The sequence below is a fragment of the Dipodomys spectabilis genome, unplaced genomic scaffold (genome assembly GCF_019054845.1).
Source record: "Dipodomys spectabilis isolate Male_0828 unplaced genomic scaffold, ASM1905484v1 ptg000009l, whole genome shotgun sequence".
Classification (NCBI taxonomy): domain Eukaryota; kingdom Metazoa; phylum Chordata; class Mammalia; order Rodentia; family Heteromyidae; genus Dipodomys; species Dipodomys spectabilis.
Window position 1 is genome coordinate 21,719,998 of NW_024870686.1, and position 14,474 is coordinate 21,734,471.

Below are 14,474 nucleotides of genomic sequence, written 5' to 3' on the forward strand. Positions count from 1 at the left end.
TTAAGTTTAAAGCTAATTAGTGCTCACAGACAAAACAAATTTTACAAGAAAGAAGTCATTTTTTATATATACAGGATGTATGTCTCATATAATAATGAGGAGAAACTTGGTTGTTCAATGCTTCAAATATGAAGTAATAATTGATGTCATTTATTTCAAGCATAAGCTTTACTTTTGCTAAATGATTATTTATTATCACCTGGTCTCTGAGCTCCTTTGTTTATTGATAACAGAATGAGTTCTTAAACATGTAAAGTTTGGATGGAGTGGGAACCTCATCTCACTTAATTTCAACATTATAATTTCATTGGAAAACAATGCAAAATTATTGTGGCTCTTCAGAAGGAATATTTGCTGCTTTTTGTTGGGATTATTTTGCTGTATTTGCTCTATGTTGATTACTAAAATTAAATTATGAAGCCAGTAAATTCAGTGTTAGAATATGGGCCTAACATCAAATCATCAAATCATTCAGTAATCAACAAATCAATAAAAAATATATGTTGAGAATGTCAGAGGCAATTATTAACAGTATTGCAAGTCTTTGTAAGGGGTTAAAGTTTGCCAAGGAAGTGAAATCATAAATTTCATAAGACTGACATATTTCAGAAAGTAAGGTGATTTTATTCAAAATTGAAAAATCAGGATAAAATTAACTAAACTATAATGATTTTCTATTTGTATTTTTTGGCAATTTTAACATGAGAAATACTCCTACCTGAAAGTATAATTTATTGCTTCATCAATCATTGGTGGATTTTGTACATATAATAAACACAACAGAATAATATATATAACATACATCCAACTTTAAGATATGTAAATTAGTATGCATGATAACTTACAAATCAAAATTGATTTTAAGAAATATTAATCATTTCCAGCAAGAAATGGTATTTTACAGAGAGTTTCCCATACAGAGAATTATTATATAATGTAATTTAATTTGAAATAATTCACAACTGCTCAAATTTACTTTCTGGTACAAAATCCTTGTTCACTATATACTTCTCACTATACAAAGTGTATTAAAGTATGACAGCATAATCTTTGAACACACTCAAACTAAGTTCAATTTATTTTAACTCTCACATTTCTTTGAATGCCAGGGAAAACAATGAAGCTGACTTTGTGAGGCTGTTGGACACAAAGAAGTAAAATTACATTTTATTACTTATTATAATAAGATTGAGGCTACTTAGGAGCCTGAGATCTGAGAATCACAATTCAAAGCTAACCCTGGGCAAAAAATCCTTGAGACTCTATCTCTATTAAATTAACCAAAAAACAAACAGAAGCAAAAAAACAAAAATCCAGAAGTCGAGCTGTAGCTCAAAATGGTCGAGCTCAAAGACGCTCAGAGATAGCCCCCAGGCACTGAGTTCAAGCTCCAGGACCAACACACTACATGTACACACACACACACACACACACACACACACACACACACACACGAAAGAGTTTATTATATAAAGAGCAAGTTAATTGAAAGAGTATACGAGAAGTGAATAGAAAGTAAACTCTTCTATATAAGAATGCTAAAATGTGATATATATATATATATTGTACCTCATATATAACTTATGAACAAGTAATCACAGATAAATTATGACATTTTCTATGCTGAAACATGAAGAGTTCAAATAATAAAATTTCAGAGTAGATATCTTGAGAAAGAAAGCAGAGAGAAGGGAATAACTAATAGAATCATTCTTTATGATTAATTGCATATCCTTACCATGATTTCTTATAACTGATTATTTTAATGACGGCTTCATTATTACTATTATTATTATTGTCAGTCGTGGAGCTTGAACTCTGAGCCTGGGTGCTGTCCCTGCGCTCTTCAGCTCAAGGAGAGCTCTCTACCATTTAAGCCACAGCACTACTTCTGGTTTTCTAGTGGTTTATTAGAGATAAGAGTCTCAAGGACTTTCCTACCCTGGTTGGCTTTGAACTGTGATCCTCAGATCTCAGTCCCCTGAGTAGCTAGGATTACAGGCATGAGCCACTGGCCCCCAGCATGACCATTTCAATTTTATAGTCTCTTGGCTAAAACAATGGCACTCATTATGGCCATCAATATTACCCTAACATTCAGCATTGGTTATATCAGATAATACATACATACTATATTTACATGAAATTATTTTATTACACACATACACACTTAAATCATATGTAAAGTATGAGTGTCTATAAATATAATTACATATATAATGTGTTTATATAATAAAGTATATATAATAAATTTCTATATAAGTGTAGTAGTAATTTAGTCATTTAAAAAGTATTGTGAAGAGAAGTCTTCTATTACTTGACTTCTTTTATAGTTTTTTTTAACTGTTTAAAATTTTACTGTTTCATAAATGTTGTATATGGGCAAACAAATTACTGTTTCTTTCTATAACATTCCACAGACAGAGGACAAACTGTATATAGTGTCATCGATGAGTTATATGAAAGTTTTGAATATGTGTATGTTTTAGACGCATGTGTGTACCTGTGCAACTGTGTATACTTATATACATTTACTTTATAAATAAATGTTATAAAATATGCAATATAGTATATAATTTATACTTTACAATAATTTTATGAAATCTATTTGGACATTCCATATTTTACTTTTTATTTGTACACCTAATCAAATAATAAAATGTCTCAGTCAATTCTCCTAACACCTTTATTTGATATATTTCCTGATTTTTTGAAAAATCTTGTGCTTCCTATATTTGTTGAGAATGGGTTGAACACACGTTAATCATGTTTATACCATTCTCCATCAGTACATGCGTATCAAAATCTCCTTTATTGGCTGTAAAATGTTTACTTTCTCTACTGTGTGATAATATTCTGTTTCCCCTTTGCTTGGTGGGAGAGTTTTGACCTATCAACAGAAATTCAAAGGCAATTTATCTTTTTTGGACAACCAAGGTGATATTCTGCTGCTTCTTGTTGGAGCAAAGAGAAAAAAAGTAGTGAAATAAAGCATTAATCTTCAAGCAATGTATCTATCTTGAAATGTCAACTTAATACATATATTTTCATTTCTCATCTAGGAGCAAGCCATGACATTACGAGTATGAAAAATGACAGAAATCAGGAAGGTCAGCACACTGTTAATGGAGTTCTCTAATCTATAGGCCTTTTTTGATAAAGCAGTGTTCCTTAGGTTTTGGCACAAAATATTTCCAGTTTTCAATATACACTTGAAAAATTATTAACATACAATAAATGTAGATCAAAGAGAATGAAGATATCTTATATGACGAGAAAAGAACGATGATCTTATATGACGATTTCAAAGAACCAAGACAATTTACATTTCAAATAGCATTATATATGAGGCAATTCATTTTGATATGTAAAAGGATCTAAAAATATAATTAAAAACATTATGTGCAAAACACTTCAAACAGGTTTCTCTCTATTTCATCATATCAAATGGAATAAGACTTTAATATATTCCTTTCATAGTTATAAAATTTCATTTATAGGGAAAGCCTTAGCTAGAAGTATGGGCTAGTGGTAGAAGGCCAGCACTGACAGAAAAACCAAGGGAGAATATGAGGTTCTGAGTTCAAGCCTTAGCACTGGCATCAAAATGAATAAACAAAGGAAGAAACATTTCACTTATTGTTCTCTTCTAGGTATTTTCATTTTATGCGTTTATGTGAAGAATCATGAGACAGACACTACTGAACACTTTGATTCTACAAGTTGGCTGGTGCTAACATTACAATATATGTGTCAATGTCATGTGAAAGACTGACAATACCTTCCACTATTATGAAGGAGTTGTATCATTCTATAGCATTTTATAGAACAAGGTAACAATTTTGCAGACTCATTCAGTAAACACTCAAAAGATAAAAGCTGGTAAGATATCAATGGGATTGGAAATCAATCTATTCATGATCTGACCAGAAACATCAATATTTCAGGTTCCAAAGCTTCCCTTGATGATGCCATTCTAAATTTCGATTGCTGTTTCCTCTTTGCTTTGTTCCTTCTTTAAATTGTTCCTGAAATCATTCAAAATTAAGCAATGTATTTAATGTGTTACATTGGGGGGTGGGGGCTCTATGGAATTGGGTTTGGCTGGATTAAAAACCAAAATGAGCCAAGCCAACTAACCTTCAAGAATAAATCTGTATTTCTTCAATGGTTTGTGTACACTTGAGTTACCTTATATGAATGTTTTTCTGTGTTATATAGTGATATCAAAAAATTTTAAAGGTTAAACAAATCCCAATACGTAAGTTACTTGGCAAAATGGAAAATGGAGGAGTAGCAAATGAAATATACTCACATATATATATACAGATATTCTAAAGATAGTTATGCATTTACGTTCACGCTGTTCTCTGCAATGAATTCTAATTGATGTCATTAAATTAAAACGTTCTGTGTACAAATTTATGGCAAGAGCTAATTAGGCTATGCTGAATTAAATGTGATTCATTCATTAGTCTGCATCTCCTAGAAAACTTTCTTTTTTCATATGCTGGCCCAAACTCCTACAATTGCCTTTGAGATGATTGTGTGACATCATTCCATTATAATAATTATACCAGTCATATTTATAGTTGAATGTGACACTCTAGGATGAATTGTTTTGTAAAGTTCTGTCAACTTCCCAAGAGAATTAGATTTAAATGAACATCAAAGTAAGATTTATTGAAATACACTCTTGTTTTATTTGAGCTGTGTCTACATGCACACATATGCATATATTTTGCATGGAGACTGATAAGGGTTGCTTTAAGAGTCAGAGAGAAGCCAACAAGCTTATGAGCATAATCTTCCAGGAGGCTGAGATTGGGTCTAGAGAGCTTAGAGGTTAGCATGAGTAGGTTAAGTCCTCAAAACTCTTATCTATCCTTAACCAGCCAATGTGAGAATGGAGGAATTGCACCAACCACCAGTTAAAAAGCCCATGAGGCCCTGAGTTCAAAACACTAACAGTTCAAAACAGAATCCGACTGATACATTTGCAGCAGGGTAATGTCATGGTGGTTGAGGTGCTTTTCCGACGCTGAGGTTCATGTAATGGGCTCTGGATCTGCTGACTCCTGAGACTTTCCCAACTGTGGGAAATTTCTGGTAGTTTGAGACTCCTTTGCACACTCCTTTGGTTACAGAAAGAGAAAAATGATATTAAGAATAACAAAATCAAAATGAGGCTAAAGAAATTCTTCATTGCATTCCACTGACAAATAGAAGGAAACTCAGCTCAACCACTGATTATGTTTGTGTTTGTTTTTGTGAACATGCACATCCATTGATCTTTACATGAAAAATATTCTGAAGTAAACACTTTTTTATGTTCAAATGAGGGAAAAAATCTTAATTTACTTCAAAACTCACATCTTTTATCTCTTCTAAGCTTCTATTTTGTATACTAGTCTGGTTTTTAAGAGAAATTGTGCATATTTTTCTATCTATTCACCTGAGTATGTTTAATACTGTAATATTACTGTCATAGATATATAGAAATTGTTATTTCAATCATGGCAATTGCCAGAATAAGTTGTTTTTTTTTTAATAAGAAGAGCTTTTCTCTCCAACATTGTTTTTTCAATCAGCGGAATTGCAATTAACACAGCAGCAGGACAAATTAGCTGAAGGGTCTTTTTCAGCAGAAGTTTACAGTGGATACAAAGTGAATTGTAGCTCACGACTTCTTCATTTTGTAGGTGGAGGGTGGGTTAATTGCTTTTAATTAGCTTGCCTAATTACACTAAGTAGGACCAATATTTGTCTCTATCTCTCTGTACCAGGGACCTTGAAGTGAAATTTCTTCCACCACATTTTTCCCCTTTGTGAAAAATCTCTCTTTCTACTCTCCCTCCTGGCTGTCAAGCCCTGCTATGACCTACTCTGGGAACAAAGACTTCGTGGACACATGGTACATGACTCCCACTCCTTTTCTCTTCACATTAACAGCTATGTTCTTCAAGCAGAGGGCCTGCTATCAGAAGATGTACTTCTCAGGAAAATGTTTGCTGGGTACCATTGTATTTAACATTGATATACAACTGGGATGGTTGAATATTTGAATATTGGTCATTCTAGTGTGCCACTATTATTTATGAATTTTCTTTGATGAAATGAATTAGAATATGTTTTTCATATCCCTATTTGTCACTTTATATTTTTGTTTTGTTCAGTTTTTTAATTAGGCTGCTTTTGGGCTCCTGTTCTTGATTGTTTCTGTGTCAATCCTAGTCTTGAATTCAGGGCTTGGGGAGTGATCCCTGAGCTTTCTCACTTAAGGCTCTACAGCTGCACTTACGGCTTTTTGGTGATTAATTTGAGATGAGCCACATGGATTTTTCTACCTAGACTGGTTTTTACATCTCAGCCTTCTGAGTAGTTAGGATTGCAAAAGCCTGGACTAGTTTACTTGTTATGTTGTTTATTTTTTGTATATGTTTGGTAAAAATATTTAATATTTTAGAGAATAAAGTGTATTAAGTATATTCATTTTTAATTTAAAATATATGTTCATCTTAGACATATTTTGACTCATCTTTTTTATTATTATTGTAAAGGTGATGTACAGAGAGGTTACAGTTACATGTCAGGTAATGAGTTCATTTCTTTTTGTAGTGTCACCCTCTTCCTTTGTTTTCTTTCGTTTTTTTCCCTTCTGACCTCCATCCCTGACAAGTTGTATAGTTCATTTTCAACAGAGTATCTACAAAGTGCCACTGCTTCGTTTGTTTACCCTTACTCCCACCATTGCTGTACTTCCCCTTCCCCTCCCAAAGACAGATACATTTACACACAAGACCAAAGATACAGATATCCAGAACAGCACAAAGGAGGGAAGGAAAATACAAAAACCTCTTTTTTTAATGTAACATTGGAAATGTCTGCTGTGTACACTAATTGATAACTAGTGATAGAGGGTGGGGGACTGATTGGAATACATATAGCCATGTAACAATGTCACACTCTCTGTATGACTAATATAATAAAACACATGCTTAAAAATCCTAAAAAACTAACTTTTAAAGAAGTAAATTTTCTCTCAAATAATCTAATTTTCATATTAGATGATGCCTGTATTTATTAATTAATTTGGAAATCACCATACTTCCTTGTTAAAACTTAAAAATATCAAATTCTTTAGAATAGTGGAAAAAAATAAACATGTGTACATGTTGTCACCTTAAATAATTATTTGTGAGGATAAAGTTGAAAAGGAGATAAAATTTTAAAAATGTGTTTCACTTCTAGTGTAAAGATTGCTTATAAATCATTAAACTGAATAAATAAAGCAAACAATACTTAATTTATCAGATACTGGTCAATTTATTTTATTGATAAAAATAGATTTTATTATCAAACATTTGTCCCTTGAAAAAGTTAAAGATAATCACTTTATATAACAATAGAAACAAGAATATATGTGATTACATAATATATAATATATATAAACATTAGTTGCTTTCAAAAATGCAACAGAGGAAACTGAAGAAAGTAAAAGATTATTATTATCAAATATGAAAATCTCTTTGGAGTTGGTTTTTAGAAAAATTAAGTAGCTGTCACTGACTTTAAAAATTATTCAAAAAATCTTCATAGACCAATTATAACATTATTGTAAAAATTGTCTGAATATAAGTGTATCTCAAGGAAAAAATGCTGAATTTTCAGTTTATCTAATTTTAATAAGTTTTTCCATAGAATATTAGTTTCCAAACTGCTTTATAAAACTAGCACTACCCTGTTTTTACTACAAAAAGAAATCTCCACTTTGGGAGGGAACAGAGCTGTAAAAAAAATAAAATAAGCTATTGGATGAATTTTCTATAAATTCTAGTTTGGCTACACATGTAAAGTTTGATTAAATTTAACTTGTGCATTTAAAATGAGTACAAAGAAATACAACACCAAACAACTAACCATAAACAGAGCAAGAAAGCTTTAAGAATAGATATATAATAAAATCCATCTGTTAGTTGTAAGGTAATTGTAATGAAACCAAATAATTTCAAAAAAGTTTTAGGCCATGTTTGTAAAACACAAACACTTATGAGTAAACACATCTTTCAGAAACAAAGCCATTTATAAGATTTACAGGCTGGGAAGGTGGTGGTAGAGGTGGTAGATCGTTTGCCTTGCATGCATGAGGCCCTGGGTTTGATTCCTCAGCACCACATAAGCAGAAAAAGTCAGGAGTGTTGCTATAGCCCCAGTACTAGTCTTGAGCTGAAAAGCTGAGGGACAGCACCCAGGCCCAGAGTTCAGGCCTGACCAAAAAAAAAAAAGAATATTTACAGAAACACAATAAAAAGCAATTAATTACCATCAGTAATCTAAATATTCATTAATTCTAGAATTGATTTGCTATATCCCATAATGTAATTCTATAAAGATAAATTAAATACTGCTAGTTATATATCTGTAACTCCAGCTCCCTTACTGCTGCTCAAACACAGTAAATACATTTTCATCTCAAGTCATTTGCTTTGCGAGATCTCTCCATCTGGAATGTTTTCCTCAATACTCTTGCCCAGATAGTCTCACACAAACTTTCAATTTTTACAGGTTTTGTTTTGGAAACATTCCCAAGATTGTTTCACTGTGGAAACAATCCCTGGAAAATTATTTTCAGATTTATTTTCTCTTATTAATCTACTTCCTTTATTCATATGCATTTGTGTTGTCTAACTTCTTTACTACGTGATGAGCTAAGCAAACAATAGAAGGATGAGTATGAGGATCAACAGCTGGCATAGGAGCATCAGCCTATGTTTCGTCTGAGAAGAAACAGAACAGAATGAATCCCATTATTCACGAGAACTGCCAGTCACTGAAGGATCAACTAAAGAAACCCAGCTCATTATGCCGTGGATGAACTATTGGAATATAGACACCCTTGAGGGAAAGTCTGTCAGAAAGTAGCCAGAAGAAAATACGTCGTTTCATTTTATTTTTTACTTCTAATTATATTTCACAGCTACTCGTTGTGCCTTTGTAGCCAGAAGGTAGAGAGCAATGGAGCACTTTGGTAGAACAGAAGCAGTCTAAGAAAGACAAAGGAAAGATTGAGAACAGCACCCCATAATCAAGTATTGCAATGACTATATGAATAAAGGTATCATGGCACAAAATTAATCCTACTTCCCTAATATTTCCCAAAATATAAACTTTTTTTTTCACATTTGGAGACATCGAATCCGGAGTCTTTATTGGAGAGCCAGGATCTGCATGGCGGACTATTGTCGCCAAGACCCACAGTCCACGAATACACTTAACACTGTTAGAAAACTGAGCCATGAGAGCAGGAGAGGAAAGAAAGAGCAGAAAACCAATACCAACAACCCAGATCAGCTCCAGTGGGGAGCTGAAACGGGAGGCCATGTTCACAGGAAGTTAGGCAGCCAGGAGACAGGAGCAGACAGGAGACATGAGGCATGGCACCTAAATGGCAACTTTTTACTCTGCAGTAATCTAGACATCAATTAGCATATACAACATTCCACAACAAAACTTTTACAGGTCTCCTTCTGGCTGATTTCCCCACACAGCTTGTATATCACAGAAGATATATTTGACATTACACTGCCTCAGTTAACAAATGACTACAATAATGATTGTTCACAATGGTTCTTAATGAATCATTAATGAGAACTGGACTATAAACACTCTTATTTCCTCAGCCTTTAAATAAACTACTTTTATTTACAGAAAGATGTGAGCATTTCCTAAAAGTGCCTTCCTGGTTAGACCCTGTTACAAGGCTAACACCGACCAGAAGACCTCTCTTTACTTGTTCTGTTCCCGTAGGTGATTTCTCAGAATCCTACCAATGTAATCTTCTTGTCTAATGACTAGCTTTTCAGAAGTTCCAGTAAATATCATATTTGTAATGATCAAAAGAAAGAAGAAAAAGTAATAAGGAGTCATAAAGTCATATTCAATTTGAAGTGTGTGCTGTTGAGCCTGGATGACCTAGCCATCATGAGAGAATCGCCAAATGCTTCTTTAAGTAACTAAATTTCAGATCTTGGGGTAGTGGAAGAAGAAAGGCAGATTTTCAAAATTACACATTTTATTTGTTTATATTTGCCTATGAAAAAAGTGTTGAATAAAAAAGTGAGAAAATAATGCTGCTATTGAATTGAATTTCATTGACTGTCCTAGTTCCTCTGTTAATTTACTCTTAGATTATGAAAGTTATATTATATTCTCCCCAAACAAAAAAAAACATAAAAACCTGCTAAAATAGAAGTTTCTTCAATGCACACTATTACAGATCATTTGAAAAGGCAAGGGTTTAGTAAATTTGAAGCATGATTACCTATCTAAACAGTCTTTGTTCATAAACATAGCTCTGATGACTCATATACTTTTACCTGTGTATCTGTTAAGTAAAGGATCTTAAGTACTTTTCTTGGTTAAATTCTGGACATACATATTCAAACTGTATTATATTGTGTCTTATTCTATGTAGCTGTTATATACAATTATGTATAGGACATAAAGATATATAGTTGTGTTTAATATAAAATATGACATAAATTTATGTTGATACTATTACTTACTATACAGTCCCAACATATTTAAGCTGATAATTTAATTTCTTAATTTGTTAATTTAGATATTATTACATAAGTGTTTAAAGACAGAACCTCGTTTATTATGCCATTGTGCCATGTTTACTCCTTTTTTGTTATTTTATGATTGTTCATGTGCATGTTGATTAGCATAAATAATATTTAAGTTGTTCATAGTATAAGCCTTACTATGTAATTCAATTTGTTTAATTTTATTATAATTAATTTTATTATAATATTAATAAAGATAATGCCAATATAAATGTTATATAAGGTATCTCTGACATGATAAATACAATTGAAGATTTAGGGAACAATGTAAATTGAAATTTAACATTAAGTATAGTGAATTTGTTTCTCTACAATGATAGAACATTGAAAATACTCTCTTTAATCAACAGACCAAAAGCAGGTTATTTCATTTCTTTCAAACCATTGTTCATCAGATCAAAGAGACTTGATATATCTTTGATTAAAGGCAGAATAGTTCTTCACAGATAACTAGTTTACCTTTTGAAGATTTTTTTAAACTCATAAGTGAATAATTAAAGATTTCTGGATGACAAGTATCAATACATCATAAAATGATACTTTAAAATATGAAAACATTAACAATATATAAGTAGAGAAAAATTGCTTAGCTTTCTTAAATAAAACTTGACTTTTGTTTGTGATAATAAAATGAAATCAATAACCTGTTCTGAAGATATACCATTTTTAGGCAACTAACAAAATTCTTTACCCTCACCAATCTTTGTTTGATACTTTCTTCACTTTAATAGTTTTTATCTCTAAGTCTCTGAGAAACTAAACAATGACATTCTAAGATATTGAACTTCTGATCTTTAGTGTCTAAAGTTATGAATGTGTTTAACTCATAAATATAAACATGCATAAATATATTTCCATATTCCTATACTATTCTTATACTCAGCCTTAAATGAATTGTAAGTTATTTTTTGAACAAAATGACAGCTCATTTCTTGTGATTAGAATGTAGTTTGTGCTTATGCTTTATGCAATAACCATATTTGTCACAGATTGCTTTATCTCCTAAATACTACCAGATTATAACACCATTCCACCAATTGTCCAAAATATCCACAGCAGCTATTTGTACTCCATTAATTGATTACACTGTTCACAATCTGCTGTATGATTTCTATCACAAAATCTATTTTTCAGAGAATCTATATCACTTTCCTGTATACTTGATAATTCCTAATGAAGGTTCCTTTAAACAGTCTCTCAAGAAATTGTTTGATAATGCTAGCACATGTGTTTGGTTGCAAATACATTTTTGTATTAAAATATTTAAAATGAATGAAGAGTTGTGAATTAATGTAAACTGAAAACATTATTTACTAAGTTGTAGAAGAAAGAAGAATTTGAATTGATCATTTATGACTCATCAGAAACACAGCTTACCAGTTAACTCTGCATGTTGTAGATTCTGGGCTAACATCCATGGTATTTAAAGACATTGGAGGCTAATAAGGAAAAAAATAATTTCTGGGGACACTAATCTGCCCTAGAAAAAAATGTTTACCCAAAAGATGGTGCCACCATGTAATTATGGCTTACTCAGAAGTAATTTAAGAAAAAATAAAGATGGTCATCCTAAATTTTAATTTTCAGCAAGTGATTGATAGGCTGACATGGAAATCATATCAATATCAACCATAAAAAATAGTACACATCCATTAAACAATATTCTCTGTGTCCTAAAATGTATATCCTGGGACAATAGAATTTAAAGTGTATGTCTATATTGTATAAGAATATAAAGAAAAGACCCTTTGTACACAATATGACAATTGTAAAATGTCAGTTTACTATCAAACACCATGTGATGACGCAAAACCAAATTTAAAGTAAATTTCTGCTTTAGAGAAAATGCAGTAAGTGGATTAATAAATACTATGAAGGAGAGTAATCTAAATATATCTATTAAAGCAAAAGATAATATTATTATAGATAAAAATACAAACCAAAAAATCATACAATTTCAATTGTATGGTATCATAAAGTGTCTTGTTATTCCAGATTATTTTTTTTTTGGTTTTGAGAGAAAGGAATATGATGATAAGGCTTTGTGGATGGGATTTCTCTAATATTGACATCAATTCCATGAGCTTTTTCAAGGTGCTTTTTAAAATGAAGCATATTAAGCGTCAGTAATATTAAAAATGTATACAATGTTGGGTGCTGAAGGTTCAGATCTGTATTTCCAACAACTGGAGCATTGTGGTTTGGTGCCATTCAGAACCTGGAAATCCTGGGAACCTCTTATCTTCAATTCACCACACAAACCTGGAAAGTGATTGGTGGCTCAAGTGGTAGAACGCTAGCTTTCAGCACAAAATTTCAGGGACAGCACCCAGTCCAGAGTTGAAGCTCTAAGACTAGCAAGAAAAACAAAAATAAAGAAACAAACACAAGAACAGATTTGAAAAACACAACAACAAAATATACTGGTTACTTTTAGAAAGGTAAAGAATATTACATGACTAAGTTATGGAGGAAGTGTGAAACTTTGTAATCACACAATTTATCTAAAATCTATCACATTTCTTATTCATTTTCAGTCATGAATTTTTATGAAGAGTAGATAGGCTGAGAATTATTTTTTTAATCAGACATTTAATAAAGTCAGATTACTAGCTCAAATATGACATAGATCCTATACATCCATAAGTCATTGCTACTGGTCCCTCTCCAGGAATCCAAGATATAAGTTTCTGAGATGAAAAGTGGCCCTGTAGAAAGCTGTCTGAATACATATCTTATGGTTCATTTCCCTAACATCACCTTATCTGACCTTTTTTGTTTGACTCAGACATATACTAGATATTGCAAATAAGGGAAACCATGGGACCTATGTTTCTTTGGGCCTGGCTTACTTCACTTAATATATGTATTCAAATTTTTTTCTTTCATGCGATTGTTTCTAACACATTTATAAGATTATTTCTTTGTTGCTTTGTATGTCCCTCCCCCACAATATAACCCCTGCTTTCACTGTATTTGATGTCGGTATAATTTGTGGAGGGGAAGGGGAAAAACAAGTCGTTTAAATAGGGATACAGGTAGACTCATTGCAACAATGAGATGTTATGTCGAAAATGAACTTTACAACTTTCGTGGGGGGGGCAGGGAGGATTGGGGGGGCAGGGGGAGGATGGGAAGAGATGGGAAGGGGAAACAAAGGAGGAGGCTACAATGCTTGATAAGAAATGTACTCATTATCTTGCCCATGTAATTGTAACTCCTCTGTACAGTATTTTCACGATAAAAAAAAGAAAGCTGTCTGAAATGTTTATGTTGTAGAATCACGTCTTTGATCATTCTTTTTTGGTACATTTTTATTGTACAAATACTGTACAGAGGGATTACAGTTACGTGAGCAGGGTAATGAGTACATTTCTTATCGAGCATTGTTGCCTTCTCCTTTGTTTTTCCCCTACCATCCCTTCCCTCCCACCTCCACAATTCCCCCATCCCCCTCCCCACGGAAGTTGTAAAGTTCGTTTTTAACACAGTGTCTTGTACATCTCATTGTCACAATGAATCAATCTGTATCTCTAGTTAAGCATTCTGTTTTTTTCCTTCCCCTCTCCAAATTAGAGAAATATATATACAAGATTCAGGGCACCGACATCAAACACAGTGAAAACAGGGGTCATACCATAGGGTATTCACTGTTGAAAATGAACTAAACAATTTGTGGGTGGACACGGGAAGGAAAACTTGGGATATCTTAGAAACCCCAGCCACAGCCAGACTCTCACAGCTGCATGACTGATACCAGCTACTATCAAATGATGTCCAACATGCCCAGGTGAGCTCTGTCTGAATTACTGCCCTACTGGATTTGGAGAAAAAGTAAAATTCTTG